Source organism: Orcinus orca, chromosome 6, assembly GCF_937001465.1.
Source record: "Orcinus orca chromosome 6, mOrcOrc1.1, whole genome shotgun sequence".
Classification (NCBI taxonomy): Eukaryota; Metazoa; Chordata; class Mammalia; order Artiodactyla; family Delphinidae; genus Orcinus; species Orcinus orca.
In genome coordinates, this window is record NC_064564.1 from 14862727 (window position 1) to 14876993 (window position 14267).

The following is a 14267-nucleotide window of genomic DNA, read 5'->3' on the forward strand; positions in this document are numbered from 1 at the left end:
GTTAGCACACATCATGTGCTCCTCCTTAATATATAAATAGTAACCTGGTCTTTCAGAAAGAACACTATACTTAGAAATGAGGGGCATTATTTCTTATCCTTGGAAGAGATTTGCTGTCAGACCTTACGCCCCAGGTTTCTAATCTCCCAAAATGGAGATAAGTGTACAGAGATAACAACATATATTGTGTTGCTATGAAAATACAGGACAGAGGATGTGAGGGTACTTCAGGCTAAAAAATCTTGAAACAGCATTCCCAGTCCTATTCTCTTACCAAACTTTACTATCACAGGTTACAAAAGCTTTTCACTTGCTTTCACCTCAAATTCAATACATCTAGAAGTGAACTCATGATGTTCTGTGCCAAAGAATACCCCCAATTTCCTTCATTCATTCCCTCCAAAAAGTATTTACCATACTCTTTCCATGTCTAAGACATGCTAAGTATAACTGTGGGCAAATCTAGGATGTAAAATAATCCTCGACCTCATGGAACTTCCTTTAGCCTAAAAAGATATAAACGAATAGCAAGGATACTACCACAAGGCAGTGTGAAGTAAGTAGTACTTTTTGGATGCTCAGTCACTCTCTCTAGCTTCTACCTTTGTTAAGGATATATAACTATTAAATGTTTGATAGAGTCTTCTCTCCCTTTAAATAAAAATTAAAAGTGATGACAATGTTACTAAAAGGTTTGAATAAGGAGACCACGAGATAAGGACAACAAAAACCAAAAAATAATCAATCATGGAAAAGCGTAAATTTGGATGATCTAAACTTGATAATTAAGAGCTGACCAAATATCCCAAAGTATGTAGGTCAAAGTTTCTAAAGCATTATCCTTTTAATTCAAATGTTAAAATCTCTCTTTTGGGTTTCAAAATAATGTTCTCTGCACTTACGATCAAATCGTAACAAAGACAGAATGGAGTGGAGGGAAAAAAGAAGGCATAATCCAGGCGACTCAGCTGATTCATTCCCTTCTTACCATATGGCTCAGGGTCCTTCCTTTCTCTGACTCATGTAGCGTTACACTTCAGTATACAATTTCTGGAAATAGTGAACTCCGGGGCTTGCTCTCCTGATAGAAAATAGAGAAGTGACATGCTATTAGAAAAATACTCAATACTGAAGGTGCTATTAAAGAATTTATTTACTGTCTACTATGAAAAGGTTTCTCTTATGTATATAAGGTGAGCATAGAATTTATTGCTCAAATGGAGGCACTGTTTTAAGTGAAAAGGGGTCCTATTAATAAATACACTGGGACAACAAGCATAAATCGGCATTCTCAAAGGCAAACCATCCAGCTATATGGTTACTTATTTATGAGCTCTAAGAGGGAATAAACCAAAATGCTAAAACGTAGAAAAATCCTTACCTTTTAGAAGTATATACTGAGATATTTATAGAGGATTTACCTGGAATTTGCTTAAAAATAAACAGGATGAGGGTGGTGAGGAGCATTCTGGGATATCAGTGAAACAAGATTAGCCATGAGCAAACTGCTGTTGACACTGAATTATGGGGATACATGCATGTCTGCTTTTATATATGTTTAACATTTCTCATATTAAAAACTCAAAGCTAAATTATACAGAGTCTAAACAAAATGTTTTTTAAAAGTTATTTGGAGACTGATGATACTTAATCTAATATTGCTAATGCTACCAACCTACAGTGAACAGAACTGGGAATAGAAACAAACATTCTAATGGAAACCAGTAATTCAACAATGACTCAAAAAAATTTATCCCCATCAAGTTCCATCTCTTTTACTGAAATTAGGCAAAAGTGTCATCAGTGCCCAAAAGCATGAACTTTCTTTCCTAAACAGCTAATTATTGCAAGCACAAAAGAAAAAGAAAATGCTTAGAACCTCTTCTGTCATTCTCCGGAAAATGACAACGAAGGTATTAGGATCTAGAAATAAATGTCACCTGAAACCCTGAAAAGGAGAAATCTCATTAATTCTGTCATCGGCCACAGCACTGAATGCCCAACTTGTCAGCCTGCCCCCTACAATGCATTCTATGCACAGCAATCAGAATCATCTTCCTAAAACATGAGTTAGACCAGGGATCTCCTTTCCTTAAAAATTTTCAGTGCTTTCCTGCTACACTGCCAGGCCCTTCATAACTAGCTCCCCGACCACCAAGCTAATCTCATAAGACATCACTGCCATACTTGCTCGTTCAGCTTTAGCTACACTGGCTTCCTTTCAATTCTTCAACCAGCCAAGCTCTTAACTGCTTCAGAAGCTATATACTTGCTGATCTTTTAGTCTCGAATGCTCTTCCCCAGGCTCTTCTCTGGTTGACTCCTTCTCATCCTTCAGATCTTAATTTCTTGATATTCCTGTTTAAGGTAGCCTTTCTTACCCCCTGACACTTTCTGGCACTGATCTACTGATTTCCTTCATAATATCTTTTCATTTATGTATTGTCCCTTTCTGCTTTGCTGGCACCCAGTCGTCCTCCTACCTCATATAGAAAGTGCTCCCCAAGGCTTTTGACATAATCTGGTATTGAATCCATTCGCTGAAATGGCGGCAACCCCCAAAGTACCCCCAAAATACTAGTAGACCAGTATTTCCAGCTCCCTAAAGGATATCTCCCCTAGGATACACTATGGCCATTACATGATTCGAAATATTCCCACTTTCCAATAACTTTCAGTTCTGCCCATGATATTACTTCTAGTCTTACAAACTAGAAACAATGTGATATACAGCAAGGAGTATAGACCTCAAAGCTAGCCAGACCTGGATCAAACCCCAGCTTTGTAAGCTATTAGATGGTCACTTAACCACTCTAAGCTGCATTTTTTTCTTAAGTAAAAGAGAACACTCATGTTCAGGATTGTTATAAAAATCAGAGATAAAGCAGTGAGTAAAAAATACCCTGTACAGTATCTCTCATATAGTAATCTATTTATTAGCTACAAGTCCTGGAGTTATTTTTAGATCTGCCAAACTGCATCCATTCTTTTTTGTAATAATAATAATTATGGTAATAATATATTTATAATAATAATAATTTACAATAATGTTTGCATTTATCCCTTTCTTTTATACAACTGCCTTCAACCTAGTACTGGACCATAACAAACCATTATGCCTAATCTCACATTCCCCATCAGTTTATCCTATGCATTACTCTAAATCAATCTTTTTTATTTCATCTAATAATGCTTTAGCTTGAATAATTTCAACTGACCTATCTCTGAGTTCACCAAACCATTCTTCTGCTATTTCTAGTTTAAGGTTAATTCCATCCAATAAATTCTTAATTTCAGGTATTATATTTTTCAGTTCAAGAATGTCCATTAAGTTCTTTTTTAGAGATTCCATTTCTCTATTGAAATTCTTCATCTATTAATTTTTTCCATCTTTTCCTCCATTTTCTTTAGCATATTTATGAGAATTAAATTTCTTATCTAATTCCAACATCTGGGGCACCTGTGGATTTTATTCTGTTTTTCTCTTGATTGTAGGTCATATTTACCCGTTTCTTTGTAATCTTATGATTTTTTATTGTGTGCTGGACACTGTTTAGAAGAACTATAAACACTGGAGTAAACAATTTTCCCAAGAGATGGCATACTTTTCTGTCTTTTTTTTTCTTTTTTTAAACCCTCTACCAGCCTGGCAGTTATATATTCAATTTATGACTTAAGTTGAAAATTTAACATTATCTCTAATATTTTATCGCTCTTCTTAATAAAAGCTCTTTATCTATGATGGCCTCTCTCTTGACTTTTACGTCAATATTGACGGATATTTCGGCTCCATCTTGTTTTTACACTCTTAATGTTAGCCCTTATTATCATTAACGCAATTCATGCTTTAGATTCACCCACATATTTACCGATTTCCTTATTCAGAATTCCATTCCTTTTTGCATTTTATTCCTTCCCTCTGGTTGTTTCCTTTTCCCTGAAGTAGTGCCTCCAGTGAGAGTTTGTTGGTGGTAAACTGTTTTCTTGTGAAAACACTTTATTTCACCCTAAATCCTGAATAATGATCTAGCTGGATATACCATTCTAGGTTAATAATTCTTTTCCACCAACACTGAAGAATCCTCTGGATTCTATTACTGCTGCTGAGATGTGAGATGTCGGTCTAATTGTTGTGCCTGTGGATAACCTGACTTTTCATTCTGGCTATGTTCAAGATCTTTTTGCCTTTGGAATTCTGCATGTGTCTACATGTGGAATCTGGGGGGTGGGGGACGCTCAGCACTCATCAAACTTTCTGGTTCTTAAGATGTGTGTCTCTCATCAAGCCAGAAAAGTCTCAGTCATTATCTGTTTGCTTTCTTTGTTTGTTTAGTCTTAGTTTGTTTAGTTTGTTGGTTATCTATTCGTATACAGCCTGTCGCTCATTCTCTCCTTTTTGAACTCCTATTAGATGACTAGACATATGTCAGACCTCCTCATTTCATACTCCATGTCTTTAAACCTTTTTTCTATATTTTCTCTTTTGTCCTTTGTGCTACCATCTGGAAATTTCCTCAGGTCTATCCAGTTGAGGGCTCAGGAAATGTTTTCAGTAAAGAGCCAGAGAGTAAATATATTAGGTTTTGGGAGCTACATACAGTCTATGTAGAATATTTTTATTTGTCTCTTTTTTTAAACAACCCTTCAAAAACGTAAAAACCATTCTTTCCATGCAGGCTGTAAAAAATAAGCCACAACCAAGATTTACCCCACAAGCCATAGTGTGCCAACTCCTGATCTAACTCATTAATTCTCTATTCTGTGTCAAAGCGGTTGTTTATCCTACCCACTGAGTTTTAATTTCAATGACTGTTTTACATTTCCAGAAATTCTATTGACCCCTTTTTAAAAATTTCTCTTATTTTTACGATAGCACCTATTCTTTTTCACCTTTTCTATTCCTTCTCTTCAGGTGTTTAGTTTGTTCTGTCCCCTGATTCTTGCTCATTGAGGAATAGTAGATTGTTTCCTCCCATGCTTTATAATTCTGTATTGAGTTCATTTTTAGTTGTGCTTTATTTCTGGGAAATCTATGTGGTCTGGGTTGAGGATACATCCCTCCAGAACAATTTGTGTCTTCCAGATACCTCTGTCATACTATCAGCCTTACACCACTTTTTATGTCAATTCTCAGTCTGGAGATTCTCCCAGATCCCACAAGTACTGTAGATTTGAACACAAAACTCATATGAAGGGAAATCCATGGTCATGAGTTCTCAGTGAATATTCCCTTCCCCAACCAGCTCTGGATCTTGCTAAGAGAGACATCTCTCTGTGTGTGCTCACAGGTAGATTTTTTTCTAGTCTATCCACTCCTTTAGTGAATGTTCAACCCTTTGAAGATCCATACTCTTATCTGGTATCTCAGTTTAACACTCACAGGCGCAAGGCTCTTTCTCTTATCTCTGTGGAAACTAAAATGCAAGTTACTAAAACTGGCAAACACCCTAAAACCAGAGATCGCCTCCAGTCTTTTGTCTATGCATGAATAAACATGCTTACAAAAATGGGATATATGTTCTTTTTTGTAATCTGATTTTTTCCACTTATAACAAGAACAGTGTAATGCCCCACATCATTAGACGCTATACTACATGATCATCAATAATTGAATACAGCAAGACCATAATTTATTTAACCAGTCCCTTTTGCTAGACATTTGTTTCCAATTTTTCACTATAATCAAAACTATAACAACTATTTTTGTAGCTATCTTTGCATACATCCACAGTTACTTCCTTAGAAAGAAAATTTTAACATAGGTCAGAGCAAGAATATCTTACCATTTTAAAAATTACCGTCTACGAGAAAGATGACCATTTATCCTCCCACCAACGATACAGAGGGCATCCGTTTGCCAATAATGGTGTGACAGAAATGGTTATTACTCCACGAGAACGTATTTGCTCTCCTACATTTCCCACTCTGCCTTACAGTTTGGCTGCAGCCGTTAAGACTAGTTCTTGCCAAAGGGAATGTGAGTAGAAGTAAGGTATCCTTTCCAGTACAAGGCAGTTAAGAATAGCCATGGATTCTTCTTCCCCCCACCACTTGAGAGACTGAAAGCAAAAAACTCTAAAACTATGAAGTGGCAAGATAAAAGCAACACAGACCCCTGAGTCACCACTGGAGAGGAGCCACAGAAGAGCGTCATCTGAATTGTGAAGAGTGAGAAATAAACTTTTATGTTAGGCCACTAAGATTTCAGAGTCTGCTGCTGCAGTTAAGCATTAATTAACCTAATTAATCCAACCAAATGCCTTTTTTTTTTAAAACAGTTTGATAAAATGTCATTCTATTGTTTTAATTTACCCCTTATTATTGGAGGTCGAACAATTTTTGCTCACTGAGTATCTGTACTTCTCTTTTCATGCACTATCACTTCATGTGTTTTGCCAATTTTTCTATCTCTAAATGTTTTATCTTTTTTTTTTTTTTACATTAGTCTGCTGCCCATAATCACTCTTCTGCTAAACTTCCACGATCCTCTATAATCAAGGATGGCTCTACCTACATGCCCTACTTCAACTATTCCACGTACGTTCAGTGAATCTTTCAAGCTCAACCCTACACAAAGAACGAGCTGGCTCAAGTTGTGCTCTTTCTCCAAACTTCTCCATCTCACTTGCCCAACAGACTCACTGGACACTTGGAACAGCATTCTTCCTCTTTTCCACCTAACCCACTTATTCTCTGGGGCCATTTTAGAGTCCCACCTCTTCCATATAGTTTTCTCTAACTACACTTGATTTCTGAACTCTCTAAATTCCCACTGTATTCAGTATTAGAGGATTCAGAATTTGATCAACTGTTCATTAGTTTCATTTAAGCAATTTGTTTCTCTCCAGCTGGACTTAAAAACTCTTTGTAGAATGAAACTATTTTTCTGACCTCTTCTGAAATCCCTCTGCAAAATACCACATAGTTCTGGGTTCCAGGTCACTGCTCAATAAATAACAATACTAGATGAAAGTCTTAGTTTACATTTTCATTTTCAATCAAGTTTGAGATTTATAGCATATATAGTCTTGGTTCAAGGAAAATGAAACACTGAAAAATAAAGAGAGAATTTCACAGCTAGGAGGAGGCTAGAAGGCCATCTGTACTTGCAATTAGACTCTCTAGCTCAGGACTCAACTTTGAGAATTTAAGAATGTTACACAATTTCCTCCTTAAAGTGATATTGAAAAATCCCTACTTACCTCCAGGGTTATTGTGAGGATTAAATAAAATACGATAGATTAAATTAAAAAAATCTATGGGACACAGCTAAAGCTGTGCTGAGAGGAACATTTATGCATGAAATGCTTACATTAGGAAAGAGGGAACATCTCAAAACAATAACCTAAGCTCCTACGTCAAGAACCTAGAAAAAGAACAAAATAAACCCAAAGCAAGCAGAAGGAAAGAAAGAATAAAGAGCAGAAATCAATGAAATAAAAACAAAAGAGAAAAATCAGTAAAACCAAGAGGTTTGTCAATAATTTTGACAAACCTCCTCAAGACTGACAAAGAGATACAAATTACCAACATGGGGAATGAAACAGGGGATATCACTACAGTTCCTGCAGGCATCAAACGGCTAACAAAGGAAGTATAAACAACTTAACACACATAAATTGGACAACTCAGATGAAATGAACCAATGCCTCAAAAAACACAAACACCACAACTCACCCAACAGGAAATAGATAATTGGTCCTATAACTATTAAATAAATCGACTTTGTAATTTTAAAACTCCCCAAAAAGAAATGTCCAGCCCCAAAGGCTTTCACTGGAGAATTCTACTACATGTTTAAAGTATAAATACCTATTCTACACGGTCTCTTCCAGTGGCGGCAGGGGGGAGATTCCCGGTCCTTTTACCAACCCTGATACCCAAACCAAAGAGAGCACCAAAAAAGAAAACTACAGATAAATCTCTCTCACGACTATAGACAAAAAACACTGAACAAATATTAGTAAACAGAATTCAGTAATATATAAAAAGAATTAAATTATATTGCACTTAAGTAGGGAAGTGTTATTTTATATAGTTAATCTTATCCAGAAGCATGAACATTCATTCTCTCCATTTATTCACACCTTTATTTCTATCAAATAGTTCTGTCATCCTCATCCCTGCCCCAATGTCTCATATTAAGTTAGTTTGTATTTTATATAATTTACTCATCCGTTCTCCTGGTTCTCCACCGCAACAGCTCATTCTCTAGTTCCTTTTGCCACTCCTTAAATACAGTTGTTCCTCAGGGGTTTGTCCCTTGTCCTCTTCTCTCTTTATCTTCATTTACTGGAGCTTGCCAATACCTTCAATTAGCACCCCCTGATTGGATGATTCTCAAATTTACCTCTCTAACCTTGATCTCCCTTCTGATATCTCTTTTCCAATGGTCAGCAACACAGACATCTACACCTCAATGTTCCAATGGCAGCAAGGGTACACCTCCTCTGAGTATAAGGTTATGTTAGTTAAGTGTCTTCTCCCAACAAAGAGGGAAAAAAAGTTCAAAATACTTGTGCACAGAGATTTATCATTCAAATCACGGCTGATGCCCTACTTTTTACTCTTTCCCTAATCAAAATTTTCTTGCTGATAAATGGAAAGTAGAATTCTTCATATGTTAGCCACTCACTTGAGGGCTTGAAACCAGCTATGTTCCTGGAAAGCTGAAATGGTAAGTAATTCAAGTCAAAAATCCAGAAGATAAGCTGAGAAGTCATCTGGGGCTTAAGAGTTCTCATTCGGAGTTCTGCATTTGCTTGTCTTGCCCCTTCATCTCCTCCCTCCTACGCCTCAACACACCCGTGCCCTCTACCATCTCTACCATCGCCTCCTCTTTGAACGCCTTCTCTGCTAACATTCCTTATCTCCACAGAGAACTCTTCCGTCATCGGTGGGAACATTACCAGCAATGAGGACCTTGCTTTCAAGAGTCTGTTGATATAATAACCATCCTACTGACTCGACTTTTCTTCTTGTAAAACTAAAACACTCTGATATTGAAACTTCCTATCATGGATTTGGCATATCACTGTTTATTTAGGTCTTCTTTAATGCCTTTCAACAAAGTTGTATAATCTTCCTCATTAAAAAATAAATAAATAAACTGAACTAAAGTAAAACACTCAATGGAAGAGAGAAAGAAAACAGAAGGGAGGAAAGAAGGGAATAAATAGCTGGTTCCACTTGGGCTGCTGTTATGCATTACATCTGAAACGTATGAAGGGAGAATGGAGCAAGAAGCAGAGAAGCTAGACACCTTCCAGATGTTCCCAAATGAAACCTTCAACTGACTTTAACATATTAAATAACTATAATAACAGCTAACATCTATTGAATGTTTACTGTGTGCCAGGTTAGACCTACTGTATTCCTTCACACACTTAATCTTCACAAGTATCCTATGAAGTAGGTATTACTAGTATTCCCACTGTATTTATACACGAGGAAACCAAAGCACAGAGCTTAGGTAACTTGCCCAGGGGCATCCATATTGAGTAAAACTTGGATTCAACTCAGTTACTCTAAGGCCCACACTGTCTATGTCTTAACCATTAGTATAAACTGCCTGTGATGTTAACTCAGGGAGCATAGGCACATCATGCATAAATTAATTTTAAATTATCCATATTACTACAGCTGTACTGTAACCACAGATAATGAGTTATAATTAAAACACATGGTAATACTATTCCAAACCTAAAGTCAACCTTATATTCATATTTGTTTATCTGCTAAACAAAACAAGAAAACTATATACTCAGAGTGAATGACCTACCTGTGCATCTGTGCAGGTAGTACTACATGAGCCCATCAAGAAGGCAGAATCCTATTACAACCCAGGAGCAGGTTCTACAGGACCGTTTGTACATTGCTGCTATTACTGCCATTGCCACAAGCCTTTCAAACTAGATAAAGATAGTTCTGTACAGAAAATCATTTCAATAAGGTTGTTGAAAGCAATATTTCAGAGATTTTTAAATACTATAACAACCCCAAAGAACATGATTTCCTGATTTCCTGCTAAGCACAGGCATGACAAACAGTCTGTTACCTAGTACCTAGTTCAAAAATCAGGATGTTAATAAGTTAAACAAATTAAACAAACTAAAATAAATTTCCCAATACTAGCACTACTATTAAGACTCTGACTTCTCTCTTTTATGGTTCAAAATAACAAAAGGCACTTTCCAGGGAAGCTAACTGTTGTTAAAAAGTGACTTGTAAAAACTGAATGTAGGCAATTTACAAGTTGCAGGAGAGCAAGGTCATGTGTTTTTCACAATACAACCACCACAGTTTATTTACTGGATAAATTTAACCTGGGTGTAAAACAAAGGAAATAAAAAGTTGTCAGCAATTCAAAACCAAAATCAGGTGAGAAAAACTGGTTGTGCATTGACATACTTACTGAGTTACGAGTCAAGATTATGATACAATCACAAAGAACCACAGAGTTGAGCCACCCTTATTACAGGGCTTTGAAAAAAAGGAAAAACCAATATTGTTTGGTCTCAAGAACAGATTTCTAAGTCCAAAGGTGTTCCACAGATGCCCCTAGCAGACACAAAAGGAGCTCACCAGTAAGTAGTAAGCGTTCCTTCCGCTGCTCAACTGTGTATAGGTATTAACAAGCAAACTAACATTCTTGATTAACCCAGGTCACAATATTGCTGCATTTAGTCAGCAATAAACCTGAACCCTGAAGTCTCAACTCCCAGGATAAGTCCTCAATTGGAAAATTATGCCAATTCCTGTATCTGTTTCCCTTCCCACCAGTTTGATAACATCCCACAAATCAAAATCACATTGTCTCACAAGTCAGTTTTTAACTAGGGTTACAAATCAGATGCACAACTCAGCTAAGAATGTTTTCACATGATAAACCCAGGCCCACCAAACATTAACTGAATCAGAATTCCCAAGCATGGGCCCAAGCTCCCGCAGTTTGACAAAGCTCCCAAGTGATTTTAATGCAGAACACACTACTCAATAAACTCAAAAGTACTGGTCTAACAAAGTACTGATGACAATCCTCATTCAGATTGATGACATCTGAATCAATGTAATTATAGACAACTAAGGAAGTCAAAGAGCAATATACCTTATTCATGCAGGAAGTCTACAGACTACATCATAGACTTTTGGAAGACGTGGGGGTAGACCTTTCACTTGTTATAACTATATATATATTTACAATGCACTCTAGATAACACACTTTACATATACTTTCTCATTTCATCCTCATATCAATCATCTTGGGGTTAGGCTTATTTTTTCTACTTTGCAGAAAAATAAGTGTGAATCCCAAGGTTAGGTAACCTACTTAAGGCCATACAGCAAGAAGGTGAGGAGCCCAGATACAAATCCAGGTGTCCGACCTGCACCCTGCTACCCACGTGTTTACTATTTGTTTACTTAAAAGACTCATTTTGGCTTTGTTCATTTACAATAAGCATGTATTGCTTTCATAATTAAGAAAAATATTATCTTGCTGCAGTCACTTCAAAGTACACCACATTAGATTTTTCCATAAATAACGTGACAATTAGCTTTTTAGAAAAAAATAAAGTTGAATTCCTGCATGACAAACCAAATCCCAAAATAAGTCCCAGATGGATTCAAGAGGTAATTATAATAAATGAAACCACAAAAAGAACAAAAGGAAAACATAAATGTAATTTCACCACAAGATACGTACAGCCACTTTTACAGGAATCTAGGCAAAAGTGGAATCCATAAAAGTTCAACAAATCTGACTATGTAAGAATCAAAGGCTTCTACATGTATTTTTTTTTTCAGTTGAGATTCAGTGAAAAGATTGGTGGAAGCATTTACAACACAGCATTACTTTCACAGAAGTAAAAGCAATACAATAGTGGTCAAAGGAAATAAGCAGGAAGCTACACAAAAAGGTGTCCAAATGCTAAACATTTTTAAATGTTTAATCATCCCAGCAATCAAAGAAGTGTACATTTAAAACAAGACACAGTGACATTTTCCACCTATAAACCAGCAAAGAATAGTAAAATTACAGTATCTGGTACTGACGAGGGTACATTCCCATACTCTGGTGCTGCGAAGGAGAACCGACACTCCTATCTGAAGCACAATTTGGCCTTAAGCAATAAAAGCCCTGAAATGGTGCCTTCACTTTGACCCTACAATTCCACTTCCAGAAATTATTCTTAAGAAAGAATCATGAATGAGAAAAAAGATTTAATATCAAGAATGTCCACATTACAAAGTAAAACATTTAGTATAATAAAGTACAGTACATCTCTGTACTCCGCTGGCAGCTACAGTGACAGGTACTCTTACGCTGTATTCGTAGGAACGTAAACTTGCCATCTGTAACAAGTCTTTAAAATATTCATATCTTCGACTCAGCAATTTCACTTTCTAGGAATGCATTCTATGTGAACAAAGATTTGTATTATTGATATAAAAATGTAATCACCAAGCATTCTTTATAATAGCAAAAAAAATTATAAATTAAATGTCCAAGATTAGGAGGAAGGTTAAATATTAAGTATGATAAATCCATGTCATTAATATGATTATCACTCTGTCATTAATATGTTATCTCTCTGTCAATAAGCTTTTCAATCGTTTTAAATCAAATGGGGAAATGTTCACAATATGTGAAAAATACAGATTCCACTGTATGGAAGGAGGAGGTGTAAAAACAGGGTTTTTTGTGTTTTTTTTAAAACAGGTTTTTTAAAATAAGATCTTCAGATAGATTTTGCTGAAGAATCCTTCTGGAACAGTCAACTTGATGCACAAGTGCCTAGAGCATAAACTAATTTCTCTAAGGGTTTCCATGCCTCAAGAAAATAAGATTTTCACCTTATGCTATGGAGGTATACAATTGATATCATTAGTGTAGACTCTAGTCTCCCTAAATGAGATAGAAAACTCAAGTAGAAGTTTGCTAAGCAATACGTAAATCAGCTTTATGACTCAGGCATCCAACTTCAACCTGCATGGGTGAATTCAACTTGAGACTCCGATTCTGTCATCCCTTTATCACTACTACCATCTTTCTGATTCATCAGGCCCAACTTCATAATTCCTGTCTTTCTTGACTCATATGTTCCTTATCCTTTTTCAACTCATAAACTAAAGGGGTAGACTATATGACCTCAAAGATCCTTTGAGATTCTAGGACCCCGCTGACTTACAACTGCCTTGCACACAAAAAGCACATACATACTGTTTACTGGTGGCGGGGAGGGAAATATTACAAACAAACTCAAGGCTATCCCCAAGACCTCCTTTTGTTTCACCTCCAAAATTTCAAGCATAATGCTTTCTTTTAAGGCCCCCCTTAATTTTCCACTGAATCCAATAATAATAATTTGGAGTCCTCACCAACTATCTTCTCCATTTTAAGCCACAATGCCTTTATACTTTACAGCTCCACTTCAGAAATAAAGGAAGTCAGGCTGGGAAGAGTAAGTCAAGGTTGGAAAAAACCCAGGATACAAAAAGATTTTATCAGTCTGGAATATCTAAGCAGATAACATTTAAAAGAGATAAAGGCAGGGCTTCCCTGGTGGCGCAGTGGTTGAGAGTCCTGTACCCCGATGCAAGGGACACGGGTTTGTGCCCCAGTCTGGGAAGATCCCACATGCCGTGGAGCGGCTGGGCCCGTGAGCCATGGCCGCTGAGCCCACGCATCTGGAGCCTGTACTCCGCAACGGGAGAGGCCCCAACGGTGAGAGGCCCATGTACCGCAAAAAAAAAAAAAGAGAGATAAAGGCAGAGTTCGGCACTTAGATCCCAAAACTACAAGGAAATGATTTAGCTTAATAACAGCACATACACACACACACACACACACACACACACACACACACACTTGTGATTTTAGTTGACTATAATTTCAGTGAATCAAGAATATATGACTATCACCTGTTTTTCCTGTTTTTTTGTTTTGTTTTGTTTTGTTTTTTGGTATGTGAGCCTCTCACTGTTGTGGCCTCTCCCATTGCGGGGCGCAGGCTCAGCGGCCATGGCTCACGGGGCCCAGCTGCTCCGCTGCATGCGGGATCCTCCCAGACCAGGGCACGAACCCGCGTCCCCTGCATCGGCAGGCGGACTCTCAACCACTGCGCCACCAGGGAAGCCCCCCCGGTTTTTTTTTTAAACAAAGTATAGTGTCAAAAACAAAAGAGTAAAAGTTACCCCACTCTGCACTGACACTGTATACTGAATACTGTACACTGTGCTAAGCGCCACACTTTAAGAGGGACATT

The 14267-nt window shown here is 37.1% G+C and overlaps 1 protein-coding gene across 6 annotated transcripts in view; it reads right to left on the reverse strand.

The window, feature by feature from the left end:
- Nucleotides 1-14267, reverse strand: part of EXTL3 (exostosin like glycosyltransferase 3) — a 123274-nt gene that overhangs the window by 45396 nt on the left and 63611 nt on the right. For all 6 annotated transcript variants that reach the window (XM_033429837.2, XM_049710746.1, XM_004270710.4 and 3 more), the window contains one exon: nucleotides 989-1081. The gene's annotated coding sequence lies outside the window, so the exon portion shown is untranslated. The remainder of the gene's footprint in view (nucleotides 1-988; nucleotides 1082-14267) is intronic.